Source organism: Rhinolophus ferrumequinum, chromosome 7 (assembly GCF_004115265.2).
Source record: "Rhinolophus ferrumequinum isolate MPI-CBG mRhiFer1 chromosome 7, mRhiFer1_v1.p, whole genome shotgun sequence".
NCBI classification, from domain to species: Eukaryota; Metazoa; Chordata; class Mammalia; order Chiroptera; family Rhinolophidae; genus Rhinolophus; species Rhinolophus ferrumequinum.
In genome coordinates this window covers 14,531,421-14,556,993 of record NC_046290.1, presented here as the reverse complement: position 1 = coordinate 14,556,993, position 25,573 = coordinate 14,531,421, and the positions used below count along the sequence as shown (strand labels likewise).

At 33.8% G+C, this 25,573-nt stretch overlaps 1 protein-coding gene across 1 annotated transcript in view; it reads left to right on the top strand.

Annotated features, from left to right (window-relative positions):
• Window positions 1-25,573, top strand: part of CDH12 (cadherin 12) — an 893,592-nt gene that overhangs the window by 742,363 nt on the left and 125,656 nt on the right. The window lies entirely within an intron of this gene.

Sequence of the window (25,573 nt, the reverse complement as noted above, 5' to 3'; positions counted from 1 at the left end):
TTAAGGGATAATTATGTTGGTTCTGGTTCATTATTATAAACATTGAACAGGTTTCAACATATATCATTGTGCCCATCTACTAAGATTAAAAGTATATCTGTATGTATTTGGAAATGTAATAGACTAGAATGTATATACATTTTCAATTAGGTAGATATCTCAAAATAGCCCAGAATTTTTCAAAGAATTTTTACTAACTCACTTGTTCCCCTTCCAAACCTGGTGGAAGAAGAGAAGGAAATTGAAAGACGAAAGAAAGAAAAGAAGGATTCTACTTTTTGGGATCTTAAAAACAGAATACTTATGAGAAGTACTAGAAAAAGGTTCAGAGGGAAACAACAATGATTAGAGGAAAAATATAGTTGGCGATAACTAAAGTTAATGCCTTGTCAAATTTTGAATCATATTTTCCAGTTTATGAAATGCTTCAAATTTTCTAGAATAAAACCTCCTTCATATTACATCTTCCTGACCTGACCCTCAGGACTTCTCCTATTCTGTAATAGTTCTCTGCTGTGCACCTTTATCTCATACAATTTATAGAACTTACATGAGTTCCACAAACTCCTATACTGCCAGCTTGCTGATGTTACTCTCTCCTAGGCCATTTTAATCCTGCATGGCTATGCTTTTAATTTCCATTGCTTAAATGATTCACTCCATCTATACACTAGTTGTTTACCATAATTGTTAAAGTACTGTATTGAAGTGTATCCTCTTTGCTAAGATTTTCCTGACATCAACTTAAAGCAGATTTAGATATCTTTCTTTCTCCTGTCCCACTCCTCTAATTAGCATACTTCTATTACAGGGCTTATTAGACTTTGTGTATATTTTAGTTTAAATGACTGCATCCTTTATGCTTCTTAAGAGGCATAAACTTTATACTTTATTCATCTTTGTATGCTTATCACATAACACATTGGCTGAGACAAGCTATATACTTAATATATGTCTATTTAATAAGTGCATAAAGGAAAAAATAGATGAATGAACAAATGAATGAATGAATGAATAAAAGGACCTAGGAAGTGGAAGATAGACTTATAACTGTTTAAACATTTTCCTTCAATTAATTGAGAAATGTAAGAAAAAAATGTCAACGGGGATTGTTATATTTTCCTTTACCAAAAGTGCTTTAGTTTCATCAAGAAATGGTAGTCTGCTCTATCGTTTTCAGTTTGTAAAGTTTTAAAATTTGCTCATGTCTGCAAAACCATGACTGAAGTAAATAAAAATATTTAGTAACACCTATTATATTTTAATATAGAAATTTATAGAAAATGAAAACAAATAAGTCAAATTAGCCCATGATCCCATCACTGAGAAAACACTGCAATTTTTTAAACTTAACACAATAAATAGTAAACCATCTAAATATGATTAGAAGAAGTAGAAGTAGAGGATGAAAAGAAGGAGAAGGAGAAGAACATGTGGAAGGGAATTAAGACATGAAAGAAGATGAAGACTGAGGGAGAAAAAAGAAAAGGAAAAGCTACTTTTCCTTTCTTAGTAGACCCTCTCCCCACCAGAAAACACACATATGCATACATACAGGTAGAGACACACATATATACACATATTGTGTGTCCTTGTGTGTATACACACACACACACACACACACACACACACACACACATCTGTGCATGTATCCTTTTCTTACCTTGAACAGAAGCTTGTTTTATGCCTCTGTTTAAGCATTAATCATGTCCTGGAGTGCTTCCCAAATCAGCTTATACTTTGTTGTTCTTTCAGAAATCTAAGTAGTCCATTACATAGCTATATAGTCCACTATGTAGCTATACCATTTTTCAGTTGAACAGTCCTCTGTGGGTAGACACTTTAATCCAATTTTTCTTTCATGCACTTACATAAAATAAATTAAAAATTTAAAATTAAGTTTACTTTATAAGAAAATAATTTTACAGTTACATGGACCTTTTTTAAAAAAATAATTGCCCTACCTATTTTTTAATTTTCGTATCATGAGAATTTATGACTTTAACTGTGTAGGTTAGATGTATCTCAATTATCTGGTCAAAGAAAGTGATAGTGGATGATATTGAACAAAACATTTTCATATCCATCAACCTCATGCATCAACAATGTCACAATACAAAACAAACTCTAGATAGCATTGTGCTTAACTATGAGTCAACTTTTCAACAAGCAACCCATACCCAGACAAACACTGAATTTCTATTATAGCAATCACCTGTATCAAGGTAATAACTGTTTACTTTTATTGGGAATAATTTAACAAATAATTATTAACATTTTTGTATAAGATATAAATCACTGATTTTATCCCAGCATGATGGGTGGAATATAGACATCATTTTAATCCCTTGTTCCTCCTCCAGAGGGGTGAATAATCTTCATAAGATCCAAATGTGCTTTTATTATTATCAAAATGTTTCTGACAAAAGTAGTCACTTTTGACTGACATTCCTCTGAAATGTACTGATTACAGTGCATATAGTTTTGGTGAAGTGTGTGTGTGCGTGTGTGTGTGTGTGTGTGTGTGCATGTTGCTGCAATATGAAATTGTAAGGATGTAAAAACTGAACTTGATAAAGTTGAAGTGAGCTGGTGTTTTCCAAAGAAAAACACCCAGTGACACAGCTTGCTGTTTTTAAGAAATTCTTTTGTCAAATAAATCTTATGGCTGTGCCTACAATCTATAGATGATATAAAGATTTAGTGACTGCTTCATGCTTTCTGTTAGTTTTATCTTCTATTTGATTACAAAAGTTTCACATGGCAGTACACTGCCACGTTCGAGTTCAATGAATAAACGTGCAATCAATTCTCCCTGCCTTACGACTATTCCTCCACCTCCTTTTCCAACAGTTGCCATATATAAACTACCCCCCCCACCCCCGCACGTCTGTGCTCAAGTCAAGTCCACTGCCATCTTCTATTCTAGTGTCAGTACTTACTACCATTTAATTTATATGTCTAGAGTTACCTCCCATTTCTAAGTTGAAAATTTCCTCCTACCTACCCTGGTCTGCTGCTAATTTTGTCAATGTAATTCCGAATCATAAGGGGATTCCTCCAGGAATATTACATGCTGTAGCATATATGGTTCATTTTACAGCAAAAGTTGTTTTTAAACCCCTCCTCCCACTTTTCAACGATTCCTGATATACCTCAATTAATCTTACCTTTATTTAGAGTACTGATTGTTATAAGATTTATTTACTTGATGCATTTTGGAATACAAAAATATGTAACAAATGCTTTACCCTGTTCTTTGTTAGAATGCTGTCTTTGAGCTCCGATAGGTTTTTCATTTTCGTAATACATAAGGCTCATTGGATAATACAGCTTAAGGCCTCATGTTTAATTTATATATACATATATATACATATATATATATATATATGTATATATGTGTATATATATAAATAAATAATTGCTATTAGAAGTAATAAAATTAATAATAGCACTAATAAGATGCCATTTGATTAAATATTTATATATTGGGGATACATAAAATGGTGCTTTATCTATTGTAGTTTTAAATTGTCTTGGTGATTGTGATATCTAAATGTTAATTCTTACATATGCCAAGAGAATATTTTCTGTTTGTTTGTATATCAGTACTCTAATGAATATTGATGACGGTTGCAAATGTTAAATATATGCATTTTTTATATTTTCCCCATAATTCAAATAGCTCTGGCAATATACTAGATATAATGATAATGGAATTAAGAGTTTTGTTGTATGGGTAATTTTAACCCACAAAACTATTCTGAGGTTAAAAAAGAAACAGTAAAAAATCACAAACTTTATTATGTCAGAATTCCTTTCACAGAAAGAGTGGGATATTTTTATCTCAAAATGTAATGATTAATTATTTCACTGAACAATTTTGATTTTAATAGTGATAATACCTTATATTTGTATTCATTTGACCCTTGAACAACACAGGTTTGAATTGCATGGGTCTGCTTATATATGGATTTCAAAATAAATACTGTAAATGTTCTTCTTTATGATTTTTTTAATAACACTTTATTTTCTCTAGCTTAATTTATTATAAGAATACAGTATACAATATATATAACATACACAATAGATGTTAATCGAATGTTTATGTTATTGGTAAGGCTTCCATTCAAGAGTAGGCTATTAGTAGTTAAGTTTTTGGGGAGTCAAAAGTTATACATAAATTTTAGATCATGGAAGGGCCAGCCCAAAATCCTAACCCCCGCATTAAGGGTCAACTGTATTTACCTGCATACCCAAAGTTGTTTCTTTATCCAGAGATGGAATTATCGTTTCATTTTTGAGGGGAGAAAATGGAGGCAGGAAACACTGAAATTTGTTGCTAATTTGGCTAGTTATCAGATAAATGAATATGAAGACTAAAATATTCTTGAGTGTAGATGTCTCTAGACTTCATTCTTATTATACCTCAGCATGAGTTCCTATTTGTTCGATAGTTTTGCATATGTAAATTATATTTGACAAGAATATAAGACATTCATAACCCCCAATATTTCCCATAGAAATTACTATCTTATTATGATGAAAAACAAAATAATTTATTTTTTTAGTTTTCTCATTGTACCATTTGTATAGAGTATACTAGTATTGATTTGGAAAACGAACCCCAGTGATAGATAATGGATATCAATATAACTGGAAAAAATCCAGTGACTCCAGAATTGAAGGGTTAAAAAAATATATATCAATCCCAGGATTCACATTTCAAATCCCGATCATCTATGTTATCCTGTCATCATTTTGTTTTTGGAAAAATCTCCATAACACCTTCACATCTAAACCAATCTTGCAGGTAAATTCAATCTTTATTACATAGGTTAGTAGACAAAGCAAGAAAAAGTTTACTGATAAGACATCTGATTATAACTGGCTAAATTATTTAATAGCCTAAAGAGCAGTTTGTTTTGACATTGCTGCATTATGGTTCTTAAAAAATTAAAGTTAAAATTGGAAAACAAGTTAAACCACAATGCACCGGTGAGCTTGTGCAGGAGTCTAATATGAATACCGGTAGCTTTTTAAAAATTTTATTTGATTAACCTAAAGGTCAGTCAGTTTCTGGCAGATTTATTATGCATTGAAGAAACAAGTGGTGTTTCACTTCTTTCAGGAATAACAATGTTCAAGTGACGTGATTAGTGACTATTTCTTTTGTTCATTGATCCATTAGTTCACCAACCTTAACTCCAAGCCCTCTGGGATCTGAACTGCGGCTGATGTTAAGTTTATTCTCAAATTACTTCTTTAAAAGCCTATTCTCGGTAGTTTCTAATTAGACACCCCCAGATGGTATGAATCAAGCAGCTGTAATCCCAGCTGGGAACAAGTGTGAAGGAAATGCTAATTTTTTTCCTTAGCTTATTTTTTTTTTTCTCTCTTACAACTTTCAATATTCTCACAGTTTTCACAGGCTTTTGAATACTGTAAATTGTGGGATCATATGCTGTGGAATACTAATAAGATATGCTGTTCTAGCAGTAAAGATGCAGGGTGTAAGGATGATGTGGGCTGCTTGGACTTCTGAATGAGCCAGCTAAAAGCTTTCTCATAGAAAATATAGAAAATATGCCCATGCATTAAAATTAATATCAACAATACTACACACTTAAAACTCCAGATCATTTGGAACATATCCGTTTTCCTTAGCTCTCCATGATCTTCCCAAATCCTTTTAAGATCCCTTTTAGGTCATTGGTTATGGAAAGTAATTAATACACATAATCCACTAGTCTGGATCTATTTAAGACATTTTTTTTTCCAAAATAAAAGTAAAGTCATCATCTACTGCATCCACAATTGTCAAGGACTGTATATGTTCATCTTACTATACAAAGCTGTTAATGAACACATTTCATTAATCCTAACGACGGCATGTTGTTTCCTCACTCTACTGTATTCTTACTATACAGATGAAAAATTGAGACTGAAAGATGTCATATAATATTCCAGTAGGAGACAACAGCAAATGTGGTAGAACTAGGAGTTAGTACCCTAATAATAATTATATAATTAAGAATAATAGTAAAAAAAAAATTTTGAGTCAGACAGTATGTTAAATTTTCAATAGATGGGTTATATTTAGGTCAGCCTAATAATGTATCTTCCAAAGTTGGATATTTCGATCTAGGACAAATGTCAACTAGATGGGTTATGGGAAATGTTTGTAAACTAGGACTGTCCCTGGGATGTATGATTCTATCTTGTATACAAACTTTCCGGTCAATGTAATCACTCTCTACACTTTAAACTTGGGAAAATGAGACTTACAATTTGCTCTTCACCAAACATAACTATTGTAACAAGCAGCAGTGCCACCAATCTGACATCAAACATGTAAGCACTGAACTGTCCTCCTCACTCAAATTATCAATCCATCCCTTTCAAGATCCCTTTTGCTCCAAGCACAAGCACTCAATGCCCTCACAGCTCACTAAAGCTGGTCCTCATTTCCCACCCCACACCCATTAAATCAGTGATTTGAGATGCTGTTTGTACTAAATTACAAATATTGCCCCTATTTATTATGTGTTTAGCTAACTAGTACAGTGTATAATGTCATTAACTAACACAAAAATATCAGTGAATTGAATTGCATTGCCTTGAAGAAAACTACTGGTTTAAATGAATGGTTCAGGGTAGAATTTCAGAACAGCATTTTGGGCTGTGGAATTTTCCAGGTCACAAGAAGGCAGTATCATTAGTCATATTGGCTCATGAGGACATATCCAGGTAATAAATCATAATGGCCTGAAATTGTTCAGTCTATTTTGTTTGTTTGTTTGTGTGTTTTTTTTTGTCTTTCACATATACTTTATTAGTTTGAAACTTGAGCATTTATTAGTTCTAAAAGTAACACATCCTTGTATTGGAATATTCTCTATCTGCCACAAGGAAATAATTAGTCTAAGTCCTTCTCTGCCCCAGATAAGCCCAGGGAAAGAACAATAGACAAAAGGAGAGAATGACATAAAGTATGAATTAATTAAGACTATGATGAGAAGGGAAAAAATCAAAAAAAGGAAAAAAAAGAAAGGGATGTATTGTCTCAGAATCATTAGTGAACTCTAATCTCTCTCTCTCTCTCTCTCTCTCCACACACACACACACACACACACACACACACACACACACACACACCCTTCTCTCTCTCCCTCTCCCTCTCCCTCCCTTTTCTATCCTCTTACAACCATCACCTCCCCTCAAGCTCTCTTTAACAAGCTATTTACTTCCTGGCTAGTTAGAGAATAAGACATATGTTATTAAGAGATACATATCACCATATATTATTACTTCCCAGTCACAGATTTTGCACATAATCCCCATGTCACTATATCTTGGAATGGAAGATGTTTAATCTCCATGTATCTGAAAAGTTTTATAACTAGTAGAGAGAAATAGATAGAGTCAATTTTCACAAGTTAAAACTATATTTTGATTTGTTTTCCAAGCAGGAGAAGCTGTTGCCCATTTATGACCATAAAGACAATCATTTGATTTTATGTTTGATGTTGACTGTGAAATAAAAATATAGAAAGCCTTCGTACAGCCCAATTTTGAATAACCCTATGGCTTCCCATTTCCCCTTCATTCTCTAGAAGCCCTCTTATTACCATAGACATCCTTATTTGCCCCATCTAACCTTGAACATCTGTGCATGGAGAACACATTCTCACTTGTCCAGTAGGATCTGTACTATAATTTATGGAGGAGCAAAGAATGAAAGGAAAATCAAGAATGCTTAGAGGACCAAGAAAATGGGTCTTTGAGCGACAGAAATAAAGATTGAAGGAACAATTTATACAACAGATATTACAAATTACCCCCAAAAATGCAAGATGGTATGTGGATTTTGCCATTTTCTAGATTATTCAAAAGACTAGTAAAATTACATTGAAAAGATAAACTACTCAATGGCATTAACTGGCAAAGAAAAGATGAATGCCAAAAGTAAAATACACACACACACACACACACACACACACACACCACACACACACACACACACATCTTGATAAAATTAACAAAATACATGAGCATACATTTTAGAGACAAATGGTCAATAAACTCTAATCCCATATACTGAATAGCCCCTGCTTCCACCTCCCGTCCTTTTCCAACTCTTGACATCTATCCAGAGTGCTCTTTAGAGTATACAATTCATAACAAACAAACTTCCATATTACTGCAGTCCCTTATCTCTTACTTTCTTCCCCTTCTTGCTGTAACCAACATAAGTGCCTTACCTGAAAATATCTCTCTTCCCCCTTCATCCCCCAAATTCTTGTCAAGTCATGGCTGATTTTTCTCCCACAATGTGTCCTAGGAACTCTGGAGGTAAGAACGAGTGTTTTAGTCCCTTTGTCATTTCTGGACCATTCTTCTTCTTTTTTCCCTAAATCCTCTCAAAGTACATATGGCCCAATGTTAGTCTCTCTCCAGTACTATTCCTGTCATAATTCTTGGTAATTGCAGTATTCATAAAGATGACAGATGATCATTCTAAATTTCTAGCCTCATTTTCTCTCTCTCTCTCTCTCTCTCTCTCTCTCTCTCTCTCTCTCTCTCTCTCTCTCTCTCTCTCTCTCATGCACTGAAAACCTAAACACCTGCACACATACAAATACACATAGACACACATACACACTGATTTTATAATGTAACTACTTTAGCTGCTCACTCTCATGGTCATAATCAAGTGCCTTCATCATCGTCATCAATATTTCCAGTAAATGTAGTCTCCATAACTTCAATTTCTAGCATCTCAATCCCCATTCACAATCTTTCCCACTTTGCCCCCACTGGAAATTATTATTCATTTATTTTAATATATGAATAATGTATTATATTTAACCTATCCCATCTGTGGCTATGCACATCTTACATCTTACCCATCTTACATGTTATGTTTGATTGTACTATCACTCCCTTGTAAATAACTCTAGGTTCTTTGTTCTGACCCTGGTTAAATCCAGGTCTCTGCTTACTCCATACGTCTAATCACAACAGTGCAACGTGGCTAGAAGAAATATACAGCTGTGCTGACTTGTCTGCCATGACCACAAACTCCAGTTCCCGCAGGCTGCTCGGCTGTCCCACAAAATTCTCCCTGTCCATTCAGTCTGCTACTAGCCTAGAAAATCTACCTCATATGTTATGCTATTTCCTCAAACCTCCAACAGCTTCTCCTCCATACTTTCTCTCAAATGATGCCCTGGTTTATTTTTGATTGAGAAAATAGATGCAATCAGAAGAGAACATCCTCCCATCACTTCTACCACTGTACCCACATCTATGCACGTATACTTTGCCTTAACTCTTGTTACTATGGGTGAAGGCCGACGCCTTCACTCACAAGCTGATTTCCATTCACTTTTGCTCATTCAGGGACATTGTTCAAGCATGCTCTCTCTTCCCTGCCCTTTCCCGTGGAAGCAGGGATACCCACTTTCAAGCATAAAGAGGCTTACTTAATTTGGGGGATTAACAAAATGTTTTATTTTTTTTTGGTCTTTTCCTTAAGAGCTCATTCAACCTGCATCTCAAGCCATAAAGCTGGCACATTCACAGATTCCAGTAAAGTCAGTTGTTGAAATGGCCTTGCCTGAAAGATATTGGAACCTAAGGAAAATCACAGAGAGAGAGATAGAGAAAGAGAATGAGAGAGAGAGGAATTTGGCCTTCTTTGAAAACTGGACTAAGATACTCATTGATTCTGGAAAATAAGTTAAGGTTTCTCCTGAAATTGTCAATCAAAGGCTAGGAAATGTGGAAAGTCACCTTGTCTGCGTATACCTCATTCTCAGAATTTAAGCCACTCCAAGTTTTTAAGCCACTCGAATTTAAGTTACGGCATTGAGTTGCCTAGGGCAGCCCAAAGTAGGGCAGTCTGATTCCCAGGGCTCTCCTACACAATCCCAAGGTCGGTGGATAGTGTACCAAATTCAATTTGCATTTCTCGGTTATGGCCTGCAAGAAGCCCTGTAACTTTTTGAGCAAAAATATGCACAACACATCAAAGTGTCTGACATATGATTTTTTTTTCAAGAAAAGGTTACATATCAATCTGAACTTTCAAGCGAGATGAAAGACTCTAACATCTAAAGAAAGATGACAAGATGTGTGTTTTCATGACAAAATATAATTTAAAACTTCTTCAGATCCTCCCCCACAAGATGCCAGCAATCATTTTCTTTTTCACCAAAAGCATATTATTGGAGTCATAATTCACATCTAAAAAAAAAAACAAACAAAACGGACTAGAAAGTCAGTAGGCTATAACCTTCTACTTTCAAGTGTTCTGCGTGTGTTTCTAGTCTGCTTTTGCTATTGTTATGAGGCAGTGTGTGCACTTCAGTACTCTCAGTAATTAAACGTTAACTATTGGGGAACAATGCTTAGTGAAAAAGTTTAAGAACTATGAAAAGTATCCATTATCACTTATAGGTAACTGAATTGATGCTTACAGTTTTTATGTCTAAAGTTAGCTGAAAGAATGCAAAAATATACACAGAAAAGTATGATCATGGAAGAACCAAATTGGTTTCAATGAATAAATACATGTAAATATTTCTCATAACTGACAGTGTCACTTTATGAGGCAGCAGTAGCTTCTATTAAAATGTCAAATATTACTTTTAGTTTTGACCATATGTGGCACGCTGTCAAAATAAAAAAACTATTCCATGGATTTGATGGAAAAATACTCACAGACAGATTTCAAGAGTCAATCTCAGAGGTATTTATATCAAGAGTAGAAGCACAAGTCACATCACACCCAAATGTCATTGTCAACTATAATTAGAGGCTTATCTCATTTTCTATTATTTTACTTAAGTGATGAAGTGTCTATTTAGTCAAATGTTTCAGAAATACAATGTTTTAGACAAAACTTGAAAGGCAGTTTTCTTTACATCCATTGATGAATATATTCATGAACTTTTTTTTCAGTTGTCCTTTTTTTTTCCTCCCACAAAGGAAAAAGATGTACAATGGATTGTGATTTGCAGGGACACTCCACTTATACTAAAGCAAGGTGATTTTGTTCTCAGGAACAGTCAGGATTTTTTTTTTTTTAATTAAAGTTGATTGGGGTGACAATTGTTAGTAAAGTTATATAGGTTTCGGGTGTACAATTCTGTAATACATCATCTATATGTCACACTGTGTGCTCATCACCCAGAGTCAGTTCTCTTTCCATCACCATATATTTGATCCCTTTTACCCTCATCTACCACACCCCTTACCCCGTACCCTCTGATACTAACCACTAAACTATTGTCTGTGTCTATGAGTTTTTTTCTTCATTTGTTTGTCTTGTTCCTTTGTTGCTTTCAGTTTTATATACCACATAATAGGGAAATCATATGGTTCTCGACTTTCTCTGTCTGACTTATTTCGCTTAGCATAATAATCTCAAGATCCATCCATGTTGTGGCAAATGGCACTATTTCATCTTTTCTTACGGCAGAATAGTATTCCATTGTGTATATATACTACATCTACTTTATCGAATCATCTGTTGAAGGAAACTTCGGTTGTTTCCGTGTCTTGGCCACCGTAAATAAAACTGCAATGAACGTCAGAATTTGATCCTCCCATCTTTGCTGCTGTAGCAATGCTGTAATCTCTTTCTTTCTCTTTGATTTTTATTTTTTTCTCTTTGTTTTGTTTGTTGTTTGTGTTTTTTTTTTCCAGTTTTTTCATCCTGAGAAAGGGATAACTGGATTCTTGATTAAATTACTGTGTGTTGTATTCCTCAGGGAAACAGACACTAACATACCCTGTTGTGTATGATAGTTCTAATTGATTATCTTAGCCAGAAAAAAAAACAAAAATGTTAGTAAACTGTGAAATAGTGAGTGTGAATTTCTAAACAATATAAATATTTCCAGAATCAACTGAAATTTCCAAGAATAGCATCAGTAAAATATACGTAAAAATGGCTACTTTTGAATAATTGTGCATAGTAAATATTCAAAGCAAAATTAACACATCAGCCTCAAACTTAGGTCACATAACAGAAAACTATTAAGTCACTACGTTTTCCAGCACTAATATGACTTAAAAGGAGCTATCTCCCAGCTTTATAAAATAACCTCATAGGAGATAGAATATGGGTTGTGGAAAACAGTAGGACAAAGCAAACGATGAAAGTTGTTTCTTTCTGTTTAAGGAAGACCTACTCTTTAGTTTGACTCTGGCAGATAAAACAAGGGCTAGTATAAAGACCAAAAGGAAACTACTCTTGGGGATAGAAAGGGAGCTGAGGTGGGGTGCAGGTTGGGATGTAAGTTGAGGCAAGATCTCAAGTTAGTATAATTAATAAATAATATGGAGAGGTGTTCAATAAAAGCAAATTATACATTGGTGATTACATATATAATATATAGTAATAATATATTACCTATGTATCTATCTCTCATCTACGTAGCTATAGAAATTTGTTACTGTATTCATGTGAATGTCGGAGACTACTTCTGAAACATGTTAAACAAAAGATTCTTGTATGGTGTAGAATTTTGAATTTGACTACTAGGAATGTTTTGGTATTTCAAAATCCTCTAATTCACATATCGTAAAATAACTTAGCTGTACTACATGTAAGTGGATAACAAGTCGTGTTTCAGCATCTGAAGAAAGGAGATAGCAACACTTATACTCTCTCTTTTTTTTTTCTTCTGGTAAATCACTGTCTCTGTGTACCTGTCCAAGTCTGAATAGCCTTGTAGGTGATGGCGTTCAGTTTGAAATACATTGCTTAATAACATCTTCTCTTCTACCTTTACCTGAAAAGTTTATTGTGAGAGAGAATTGAGTCATATGGATTTTTAAGAACTTTCGACTACGTATTATGAGAAAGTTTAGATATTAGCACATTCATCTGTGTATTTAATAATCTTTTTGGTAAGCAGATGTAGATATAATGGCCCATAATTTAGCATTTCTGAAAAAGAAATAATTTGAGACTTTGAGAAGGAAGGTTTACCTAAAATTATTCTATTTTTTTTTTTTTTCCTGAAAGTAATCCTGTAGCGTAAACTCATTCACTAGCTCTTGGATGCCTATTATAGATCCTCCACTCTAAAATTCTCTGAGAATTTTCTATGGGGCCTTTCTTCTGAATAAGGGATGAAATGAATAAATAAGCACTTCTAAAATATTTTTAGTTTGCTGATAATATTTCCTTGTTTAAGATATTTCAGAACTCTGAGCAGATGACACTAAATGCAGTAAGCCAGCAGTGGCTTCTTAAAAAGCAGAAGTTGCTAAGACCTTTCTCTTTTATGTCACTAACTTGTCAACTTTGGGCACCCCCAGAGTACAGGAAATTACTATAGCCAGTTTGTCATTTACACATTGCATGAAAAGACTTTTGTGGTTTTCTCTTCCTTTTTAGAAATAATTTGAGATTTTGCCAATGAGTTAGGTAATCTGAGGAATTGCAGATAAGTGGGCAGGTTAAAATTAGCAGATGACAAAGGAAAGAAAACCAGCAGTTTTACATATGAAAAGTCTTTAAATGATCTTTCATGTCTTCTTGATGTCCCTGAGGTTTCTGAGGCGGATTTTGTTCATTTTGATTTCTGCAGAATGCACAAATAAAAGAACTTCAGTTCATCCTCACAGAGGAAAATTCATAGTGGCAGATTTTTTTCTCCCATCATTTCTAAAAGAGTAAAAGGAAGTAGCATCACTGAGGTGTGAGGGAACAGAAAGGATTGTCTTTCTTTTTCATCTGGTGATTGGACTGACCTCAGTACACTTTGCTGTGACTCAGAGAGGCTGCTTTAACTAATTCAAGAAGAATCTTCAAGGATGAGATGGTAATGGTCTGTAACACTTGCTTCTGGCCTCAACAGTTTTGGTTGAAAAAGAAACAGAGGGTCCTTCAGCAACAAATAAAAGAAGACAGAGAGGGAAATTGCTTTAAGAGGAACTAAGTTAAACTCACAAAAGAGCACATCCACTTTTCTGTCAGAATAAAGTAAACAGATTAGTTTGAGGACCAGATGGAAGAGATGCAGGATCATCCTTGCAAAACTCATCTTGATGTTATAAGAAGTACATGGATAATACTAACCAGACATAAATGTATCTCATTTGTGATTTGAAGGTTTAAAAAAGAAATTAGGTTAAACTGTTAACTCAAAGCAATATAGTAATTCAAAATGTGGGGTATTAGGCCTTGTGCCTTTAATTTATTTTATTTTTTAAATTTATTTCTCACATTCCTTAAGAGTAAAGTCCTCAACGACTGTTGTTGATCAACTATAAAGTCCCTCAAGGACAGACACAGAAGAGAGATGGTGATTTTAATTCTTTAGGGGAAAAGGTTTTTCTGTATATAACTGTTTCCTAAAATGTGAGCCGCAGGTGCAGAATTATGGAAAATCTGCAGTTTGTAAGCATCTCTACAGAAGAGGTTTTCCTTTGCAGAAGCAAATTTGACTATCTAAACATTCATGGCACTCTTTCCCTCACTACTATTCCTGTGACATCCAGTCACTTTCCTATGTGTTTTTCGGTTGTTTATAGGCTTCAAAAAATGAGAGAAGATCAAGGAGTGAATACCACAAATTCAAACGTCTGAGGACACCATCCTGAGATGTAGCATTGTTTCTGACTGGCTTCTTGTGCCAAGTCACAAAAGGGCTATCTTGACTTTGAGGATTACTGCTAGGTAGTTATAAAATTACTAAAAGTAACCCATGTTCTCAGAAGCCTTCAAATATCTTCTGGCGGAACTAAAATAATCTGACTTTAGAGGCAAGCCACTCCTTTTCTGTCAAAATCCTATTATTTATTATAATTGCTAAGGTTTTTTTTTTTACATGCCATTAGCATGCACATTCCACCAGGGCTGGGTCAGTTGCCTCATATTGCTATTCATTGATGTATCCAAGTGCCAGAAACAATGCTTGGACATTGCTGGTCTCAATAAATATTTGTTGAATGAATGAATAAATGTATGAGTGAATGAAAGTCTTATACAATATTCTGAACGTTTTGTGTAGTCAATGTATAGTATATGTATCCATAATTATATGTTTTAAATGATATATACCACAATATTACTAAAACAGAAATGATGAATAGTGTAAAATGAATAAATTATATTCAATATTTTCTCATTTGGTTTTTACAAAATGGGTATGGCGATAGTTCCCTTAATATCATCATTGGAAAGACAAATATGGTGGTAGATGTAGAAATCTTTCTTTCCTTAAATATTTGAGGGCAAGTCATTTCATTATGGCCAACTCTGACAATGAGAATCTCAATGTTTGATCCTCATGCGATAGCCTTAAAATGGTCGTTAAATGTAATACTAATTAAAATTTTAGTGCAGCCAAATGATTCCTCACAGACAGTGTTGACTTTTAGATTTCATAAACTATGTATTTCAGTCTGTTTCTCCGTGAATCACAAGGTACAGTTGCCTTTGAGAAGAGAGTGGTGACATCTAGTGGTCACAACAAATGCTGAAAGTTGAGGACGCATGGAAATTTTAGAATCAATTGTACAAACCTGACAAACTTGCTAAGAGAAGCTAAGAATTTGCATGATAAGCTGGGGAAATAGGCAGCAGATGAAATAATGGCAAATCTTGGGTGGAACTGAAGCCATAACACGTTTGTTTTTGTGGGCAATAGGATATATTTTAAGTTGTCAAATTGGCAAGACAAGCATACTAAAGAATAGGCTTATAACTAAACCATCTCCGTGAATCTTTGTGTTTCGATAAGGACTAGTTTGGATTCTAATAAAGCCTCTGAGTAACTGTGATCAAACATTTCAGCATAAGAAATAGCAAGAGAAAAGTGAATATGGAAAAATACTTCAGCTGTGTAAAAGCCTATTATCTGGGAATTGAAGCCAACTTAAAATAGTTCATCCCTGCATTTGGAAATAAAGGAGCTTTGACCAGGTGAAAACATCTTTCTTGTAGATTGGTAAATACTTTCATTATATTGATTTCGTAATATTTTATTAAGCTTTGAAATTTAAAAGGAACAAACAGGTAGCAATTACATTATTACTAGTAAATAAGTTGAACATATTAATTTGAACATCTAACAGATGTATCTTTGTCAATATGACTTTGTAAAACTTGTAAAACTGAGAAGCATATAGGGGATGATAGAGCTACTGATAATCAATGACAACATAACAAAGTAGAATTTATAAAAAATTCTAATTTGGATAATAATGCAATTCCAGTCTGAACTGAAATAAATGACAATATGAACTTGTAATTTATACCAATATATTTTTTAAAGCACTTTGTTAAGAAAAATGGATTTTTAGACACAAGGTATGCTTTAGAATAGAGTGACCTTATTACATTACATAGATGGGAATTAAATTACTAAAAAAATGGAATTATCCTTATCCCCAAAGACATTTAAATAACATGGGAAACTGAAATAAAGTTTTTCAGTGTGTGAAAGTACCAGTTTTCTGAACAGGAATTTTATAAGGGTATTATAAAAGAAAATGAAACATTTCAAAACCTCATATAAATAGCATTGTGTATCAGCATATTTATGTTCATACTATATATGAAAATTAATCTTAAAGATATTAAAGGAATATTTTCAATAAAAAGGCAAATCCATGACTTTCAAACAGAACTAAAATGAACAAGTGTTCAAAAGTTTATTTATCTCATTATTAAAGAAGAAATCAGTAAGATGTTATGACTGGTATAAAGGCGAAATCAAAGAAGCATACATTTATGCAAAGTAAAGTAAAGTTTGCAGCAAAGTAAAGTTAAAATGAATTTGAAAATCTGTTCTATCCACAGGTAATAATAAACTGCATTCTAGCAGCCATAAATAATTTGTATTTCTATGGATAAGAAATATTTGCATTGCTGTAAGTTTTCCCTAAATTAATTTCCATTCCTATAGAGTTGTTCAAAACAGCCTCACCAAAGACAAATTGTACATTCCATAAGGTCAGATAACCCCGAAGGCTCTAGTATTTCATGGAAAGGCCATTCAGTAATTCATTTTGCCTATTCCAAAGTCTATTTTTTCCTCGCAAAGTAGACTTAGTAGGTTCATAACATACAAAATTAGGTGATTTGGCCATTCAGCTGGATAGCTGATGAAGCAGATTCTGGATGATATAATAGAGGAAGAAATAGTAGCCTTCTTTGATGATATTAAACTGCTATAAAAAAATGGGTAGAATGAAAAGCTATCTACATAGTAACCATTATTTCTATTTTGAGAGTACAGTCTCTTTCTTAAGCCCTTCAAGAATTATTTTTAAGAAAAAAAAATAAGTCTAAATTAAAGCATAGGTCTAGTTTTGTATTTACCCAACCATTTCCTTTCATTTTTCCTTCCTTTGGTAAATACTTTAGACACAACTTAGAGATAAGTTCAGAAAATGATAATAAGGGAATACTGAGTACTATTCTATTGAAAATTATTTCAATGTCCAGTTTCTGTTTGAAAATCTAATGATATCATTATTAAGACTTTATGTCTTTACGAAAAAAATAACTCCAAGAGGCACAAATGAGTTTTGTATGTATGAATTTTTTTTTTACAGGAGAAAAATTTTAAAACCTAAATAATTTGTCTTTTATTCCTTAGTGATTCAGAAAATCTAAGTATCTTAGCAAAATGATTTGAAATTGTTTTATCTTTCTAACCAATTGGAACAAGCCCTAAGATTCTTTATAAAAGTCTGAGATAATTTTCAAATAAATCAGAGACTTAATATTAAGGCCAAGCTTAGATAGTATCTTCTATGTGTCACATACACACAAAATTCAGTAGATTTTTATTCTCATATGATGAATATGGAAATAGCTATGAATTAGGGAGGGAATGGAAATATGAGGTTTATAGAATATTTAAAACTGTATGAAAATAAATGTCCATTAAATCATTATAATTATCAAAACTTGCTTTTACAGCTAAACACTCATCACATTTCTTTTCTCTGGATGTTTAGGAATGTCAGAGAAATGATATAGGTACCACATCTGACAAAGAACAATTCAAGAGGTTTGTATAGTATGTGAAGCTAAACACAATTCTGTTTAAGGGGCATCATTCAACATTTTTGCTTCAGTAACTTTAAAAATGTTGTGCAGAACAAAATTATTCATTCAAAATCCTGCTTTTGTTAGACTATTGTAAAAATCAATTGAAATATTTTATCATTAACCACATTTATATATAAAATATTTAACACATATTAATTAGAAGATAAGTGACACAGTTTCCATAATTTGAAACTAGTTTCTTAGCGTTTGGTAAGCCAGGTCCTTTTTTTCTTTCTTTCTTTTTTTGTCCTGAAGGAAAGAAGTTGTATATTATACATAATAAGTCTCAATATGCACAAAGTCATTTTTCCTCAGCTACAGTTTCCTAAGATGACATACACTGTCAATTCCTCTATATAAAAATTGTACATTGAAGTGGGCTTCTGACACGACAAAATCAAGATGGTATAGCAAATGCATTTGCTTTTCTCTTTAATGAAGTATTTATTGTATATCTTCCAGATGCCATGTAGCATATGATGATATCAAATAGTCCATATCTAATAAAGTTGAAAGACATGAAAATGACAAAATTTAGACAGGAATAATGGGTGATGTAATTGAGGAGCAGGCAACATTTTACAATAATACAGAAAAGAGCCAATTATATCAAGCAGGGTTCTCCACAGAAACATACCAATGACATATATGTACCCTGTATTTCACACACACTAAATAGATAGATAAATAGATAGATAAATCTATCTATCTATCTCTTCCTATTGAGAGATTTATTTTAAGTTATTAGGTCACCCAATGCGATTACTCACAATCTGGAAACTCAGGCAGGAGTTGATATGACAAACTTCAGGTAGAATTTCTTCTCTAGGAAACCTCAATTTTTGTCTTAAGACCTACAACCGATTGTATGAGGCCCATTCACATTATTGAGGGAAATCTCCTTTACTTGAAGTCAACTGATTTTAGGTATTAACCATATCTACAAAATATCTTCATAGAAACATCTATTGCAATGTTTGATTAAATAACTAGGTCCTCTAGTCTAGCCAAGTTCGGACATAAAATTAACCATCAGATCAGTAATCTCCAAGATGAAGGTGAGTGAGAGTGGGTATTTGTTTAAATAATAAGAAATATTTTAACTGTATGATTACTGGAACAAAGGCTGAAACATTTAGAGATCGTGTGAGCAATAAGGCAAGACAGATTGTCATTTGGGTAAGCCAATGTGGAGAGGATGGATGTGGGTGAACAGGATCGAATAAGGGAAAGGCAGGTGGATTCATTCTGAGAAGGACCTGAAAAGTCATTGTTTTCCTGAAGGTCACCAGTAGACATGAGAGTTTTTCAGCAATAAGTAACATAATTAGATTTGTCTTTTGGAACAATGAATCTGATCCTATTTCATAGCATAGGTTGAACAAAAGATTAGAAATTAGAAAGGACTGGGGTCAAATGTTACTTTTGCCTTCTGAGGGTGCGATTGTGTTTGACAGAATAACAGTGACTGGTTAATAGCAGTATGGAGAGAAGAAGGTAAAGATGAGGGAAAACAAACAAATAACCTAGGGAACTGAACTGTCAAAATGTGACCAATTAAATAAGGAGGATGGCAAAGACAATTACTGGGATTTTTGAAAGGAACGCAATGAGTAACTCCTCTTCTGATCAGAATTTTGAACCAGTTGAGAATGGACAAAACGGAAAAGCATTTGGAAACAAAAATAGCACATCCAATTTTAATAAGATTGGTATTAAAGAGTGTAGGTTATAATTTGGAGAGAGGGAGGTTTTCAAAAATGAAACCCCAGATTTAAGTAGATTTCACCTTTAGCGATGATAGTCGGATCACAGCCCCTGCCATTGTTCCTCCGGCCAGCAGGTTGAGCAGATCAGTGGAGGAGCAGAAAACTCATTCTACTTGAGGTAGAGAACTGAGTAAGGGTATGAAGGGTATGGAACAAGGGTATGGAACCAGTAAGGGTATGGGACAAGGTCAGTGTGCCAGGAGACGTCAGGATCAGGAAAGACATGAGACTGTCCATCCACCCACTTGTGATGGTCTTTTCTCATTATGAATTACTTCAGGGGTTTCTATAAATAAATTGTTCAAGTCAATTTACATTTTCATTTTATTTCTATTTGTAACCTTGTGTGTGTGTGTGTGTGTGTGTAATGCATGTGTTTAAGGGTGAAAAGAAGTGGGCAAAATAGATCAGGAGATGAAAAACAAAAATAAAGGACTAGGGCAGGAATGGGGAGAGACAAGAAAACGAGACTTTAGTATTTTCAATTAGGAAAAAAAATATATACATGTGTGTGTGTGTATATATATATATATATTTAAACTATAAACTATATGCTCTACTACTTCATAAAAAAAACTGATTGTCTCAACCATACCAGTGAATACAGCCCTAATTCATATTTGCGTATGTCTTTATGCACTTTATCAATTGATTTCAACATCTATGAGATCCTGGTGTGTATGGCAATGAGCCCTGAGACATACTACTATTACTGCTAATATAATAATATCACATCAACAGTAGTAATTATGATTATATAAGCATTTTATCTACAAGGAATTCAATGTTATATGTTAGACAAGCCACATACCCACATAAATACAATTATGTTTGTCTCATATACACTTAGCGCAATATCTTGGAAATGAGGGACTAAGGTAAATTATATGTATATTGAATGAGTTGGACTCAGGAAATTCACAAGTACAGAACATGTTTATTATTTTCTACTCCACTGTCTTCAAACGAGCTCCATTAAAATAATCTTGCATTGGATTAAACCTTGAATATCAAATGTGTCCCATTTGTGGTTTTTCCCAAGAGGCCACTTGTAAAACACTATGTTCATTTGATGAAAAACTGCAATCTTGATGGATGCTAGCTGGGTACCACTAACTCAAAGTCCAAAGGATGCCCTTTCCAGGGGGATTCTGTGGGTTGCTTGCAGGTCCACATTGGGGATGATGATTCAGTTCTCTGGCCCAGGCAATGCTCCATCTGTTAGCAATTGCTTTTACAAGTTCCGCTTACACAGTTTGCACCATGTATAGGTAGTCTTTTTTTTAATGAAATTCCTTTCAAAACAACTCAAGAATACTTCTATTTTAGAATGTCCACATCTAGGTCCTACGATGCCATGACTTTACCACGCAATTTGTGGAAGGACAACTCCCTCTTACTAAAGTTCTGGTAGTCCTCTAGTTCCTTCTTCTCATCCAGGGCCCACCTTTTTGTCCTCCCTCCTATAAAATTTCTCAGGTGTATTTCCATTGAACCTTGTGAGCCCCAAGCTCCCTAGTATATTAGGTGAGCCTTCTCAAGCTTTCCAAAATTCTTCATTTGTGTTGATCACTCACCATGGGGAGAGAAAGAGAAAAGCTAGAATACAGCACACATTGTCTCTTTCACCCGGCGCTCTCACTGGTGTCACTTGGGAGCCTTAAAAACTACCATCGCCTGTGTTCCACTCCCGGAGACTGAGGTACAATCTTTCATGTATGGCCTAAGCATTTTTAATGATTGCCCTGTGTAGTCAATATTGACAAAACTGCTCTAAAGACGCTCTTTCTAATGAAAACCTCAAGAATGTTTTGTCTTTAGATAATCTGGGGGCTGGTTAATGGTCCACTTTATGGCAGGCTGGTTTTGGATTACCCTCTGGGGCAAACTTCCTTTCAGATCTTTACAAATATGATGAGTTTGACACCTTTTATCCTCAGTGTTGGGACTTCAATCAAAACTCTGAGAAAGCAAGAGTTCCATTTAAAATCATGTTGAGTGTTTGTTGAAGTGACGTGGCAGAATACAGAGCTGATGGATAGGATTACGAGTTATGTAAATCCCTGTGACAAAACAGAAAAAAGAAAAAGAAAATGATGCTGCTTAACAATTTTGTAGTCCATTTCCTTTCTGTGTATCATTTTGTTTTCTCTCAAAAAGCATACTATGTCCCTGGTTTCAAATATATTTTCACCTTACCTATTATTTACTAGGAATAAAAAGTATCAAAACTGACTATCTCAAAGTCATACAACATATGCTTAATTTTCTCTTAGAATATCTAGCAGTTGATATATATATATATATATATATATATATATATATATTATGTATATCATATATATTATGTATATTTTATATATATGTGTGTGTATATATAATATTATATATATATATATATAATATTATATATATAATATATATATATATTTGGAAATAGTCTCTTTCCCTTGCAGTCCTCTGACTTTTAGATGAGAACTACACAAAAAATGTCCAAACGAATTCCTCTTTGTAAGTCTCAGGGTTTTGTTAGGTAACAGATTTTGCATTCAGTGTAATTAAAATAGTTCAACTCATGTAATATAACCATCATGTTGCAAATAAATGTAATACCACCACAGAAGTTATAAACAATCCGGGAAAAACAGAAAAAAAAAAAAAGATTGTTGAGGTTGAATTCAGCTTGAAAATAAAATACAACACAAATGTACTACATATGAGGATTACTATTTTAATAGTTATATAGATATTTTATACAAAATAATTTTGTTTCCATTTTTCAAGACAAGTGATTGTGATTGAGACAACAAAAGCGTAGTTTTCCCCTCAAGAAACACTCATAGATGAATGCTTTCCAGGTAGTTAGAATAAACTCTGCCAAAATTAAATATTATGCGTTCTTAGTTCATATTTTTAAATTATATTTTATTAATTTTCATAAGAAACATCCCCAACAAGAGTATCACTTCTTGATTACTTCAGCCATGTTTAATTGTTCTTCTGTAACTTTTACTATATGCATAGTAGCTTTTTAATAATAATTTAAAAATTTTTAGCAATTGCATTGTAGTATTATTGCATATAACAACCCCCTTTTTAATAATCTAACTGAATCTTAGGCAAAAGTCAATTGATGATCGATAATTATAAAATTCTTATAAGTATTTTAAAATAAGCATTGTGTACGACCTCTAATTTATAGCCTGAGGATGATTTGTTTTCTTTTCTGTTTTTTTTTGATAGGATGTATTGGGATTTGATACTTATACCTACTAGAATTTAGGTTCTGAATGTAATGAAGAGCTCAGGGTTTTACTATGGATTAGTTAAGCTAAGACATAATGGAACAGTCATCAATGGAGAGAAACAATTATTATGTATATCAGGGGTCTTTTAAAAGAGTAAATTTAATACTTGTGTAGAGGAAAGAAAACAACACATATATTATTTTCATTTCCTGTAAATTAACTTTGCAAAATAATTTATTTTAAACACTACAGGGCTTATTATTAGATTATAGCATATAATGAGGCAAAAGCCTTCAAGAAATATCCCTGGAGAACATTTTGATTCCAGAAACAGAAGTTGCTAATTGGATTTGTATTGTTGAGTCCTTTAGTTCTATTACCCTTTGGGATCCAAGTACTGAGGCCTCTGGAAGGGGAAAGAACATGGAGGGTGTATCAATCACCTTTCAATTAGCATAGAAGAGGGAATGATTTTTTTTTCTTTTTCTTTTTCTTTCTTTCTTTCTTTCTTTCTTTCTTTCTTTCTTTCTTTCTTTCTTTCTTTCTTTCTTTCTTTCTTTCTTTCTTTAATTAAAGTTTATTGGGGTGACAAATGTCAGTGAAGTTACATAGATTTCAGGTGTACAAATCTGTAATACATCATCTATATATCACATTGTGTGTTCGCCACCCAGAATCAGTTCTCTTTCCATCACCAAATATTGGGTCCCCTTTACAATCATCTACCACCCCCCTCCACCCTTATCCTCTGGTAACTACTAAACTATTGTCTGTGTTGATGAGTTTTTGTTTCTTCATTTCTTTGTCTTGTTTTTTTTATTGCATTCAGTTTAATACACCACATATCAGTGAAACCATATGGTTCTCGATGTTTTTCTGTCTGACTTATTTCACTTTGCATTATAATCTCAAGATCCCTCCCTCCATGTTGTCGCCAATGGTACTACTCCAGACTTTTGTTATAGATAAGCCTCCGTGGAGTGTTTATGTAATGAGATTTCTTAGAGTAGTGGAATCTGTGCTTTGGCCTGTGGAGCATCCCAGCATGCCAGCATCTCCTCCTCCTTCTGGTATATACACCAAACAATGTGGTGAATGTTTAAAAAAATTACAGTAAAACATACATTGCCATTAATCTCCTTCAAAGTACACCCCCCCTTGCTTAGAACACACTTAGCCCATCATTCTTGCCACTTCCTTTTTGTTGTTTTTAATTAAATTTATTGGGGTGACAATGGTTAGTAAAATTACATAGGTTTCAAGTGTAAAATTCTGTAATGCATCTGAACTATTGTCTTTGTCTATGAGTTTTTGTTTACTTTTTTGTTTGTCTTTTCCTTTGCTGCTTTCAGTTTTATTCCCACATTATCTGTGAAGTCATATGGTTCTCTACCTTTTCTGTCAGACTTATTTTGCTTAGCATAATAATCTCAAGATCCATCCATATTGCCATAATGGCACTCTTTCATCTTTTCTTATGGTGAGCAGTATTCCAATGTATATGTCTACCACATATGTTTTATCATATCATCTATCGAAGGACAGTTTGGTTGTTTCCATGTCTTGGCCACCGTGAATAAAGCTGCAATAAACATTGGAGTACATATATTTTTACGGATAAATGTTTTCATATTTTTTGGGTGGATAACCAAGAAAGGGATTACTGGGTCATATGGTAATTCTATTCGTAAATTTTTGAGGAACTTCCACACTGCCTTCCATAGCGGCTACACCAATCCGCATCCCCACCAACAGTGTTTGAGGGTTCCTTTTACAGCACAATCTCTCCAATACTTGTTACTATTTGTCTTGTTGATGATAGCCATTCTTGCCACTTTCTGAAGCAGTTCTGGAAGTCCACTTTTGTGAGTGTCTTTAGTTTCACTGAAGACGTACCCTCTCCTTTTCTCTTGGGAACTAGCTTTCTCACTTTTCTCCACTCCTGCATGGTAGGCTGCAGCAGCGTCAGCTCCAATGGTAAAACAGATTTGGCCAATCAGCTGTAAGTTCAGGGATGGCATACAATCTACACCAAACTGATCTTAGCCAATGAATTCCAATTCTAAGGTTTATGTGTTATTTTATCTTATAAGAAAGTGGCATTTTCTTTCTCCTAAAATGGCTAAGAGACAAAATGTAAGTCCGGAGCCTGTGGATCTGATATGTTTGATGCCAGACTGTTGTGAGTTTTAAGTTATGTAAGTCAGTAAAGTCCGTTTCCCTCTTAAGGCACTTTGAGTTGATTTTTCTCTCACTTGCAGTTGGAAGTGTTCTGAATAATGTATCTAGGATGCTCTGTCTGTAAGTACATACACATTTTGCACATGGCAATTCATTTAGGTAAGTGGTGGCCTGGGTGTTAAATAGGGTATAACTGCTAAGCATTCCTTCTCAGTAAAATAGCAGAGAAGCATAGATTTTTTTCTAAACTGGAACAATCTAGTTCTATGTTAAATAACAGCTATTTT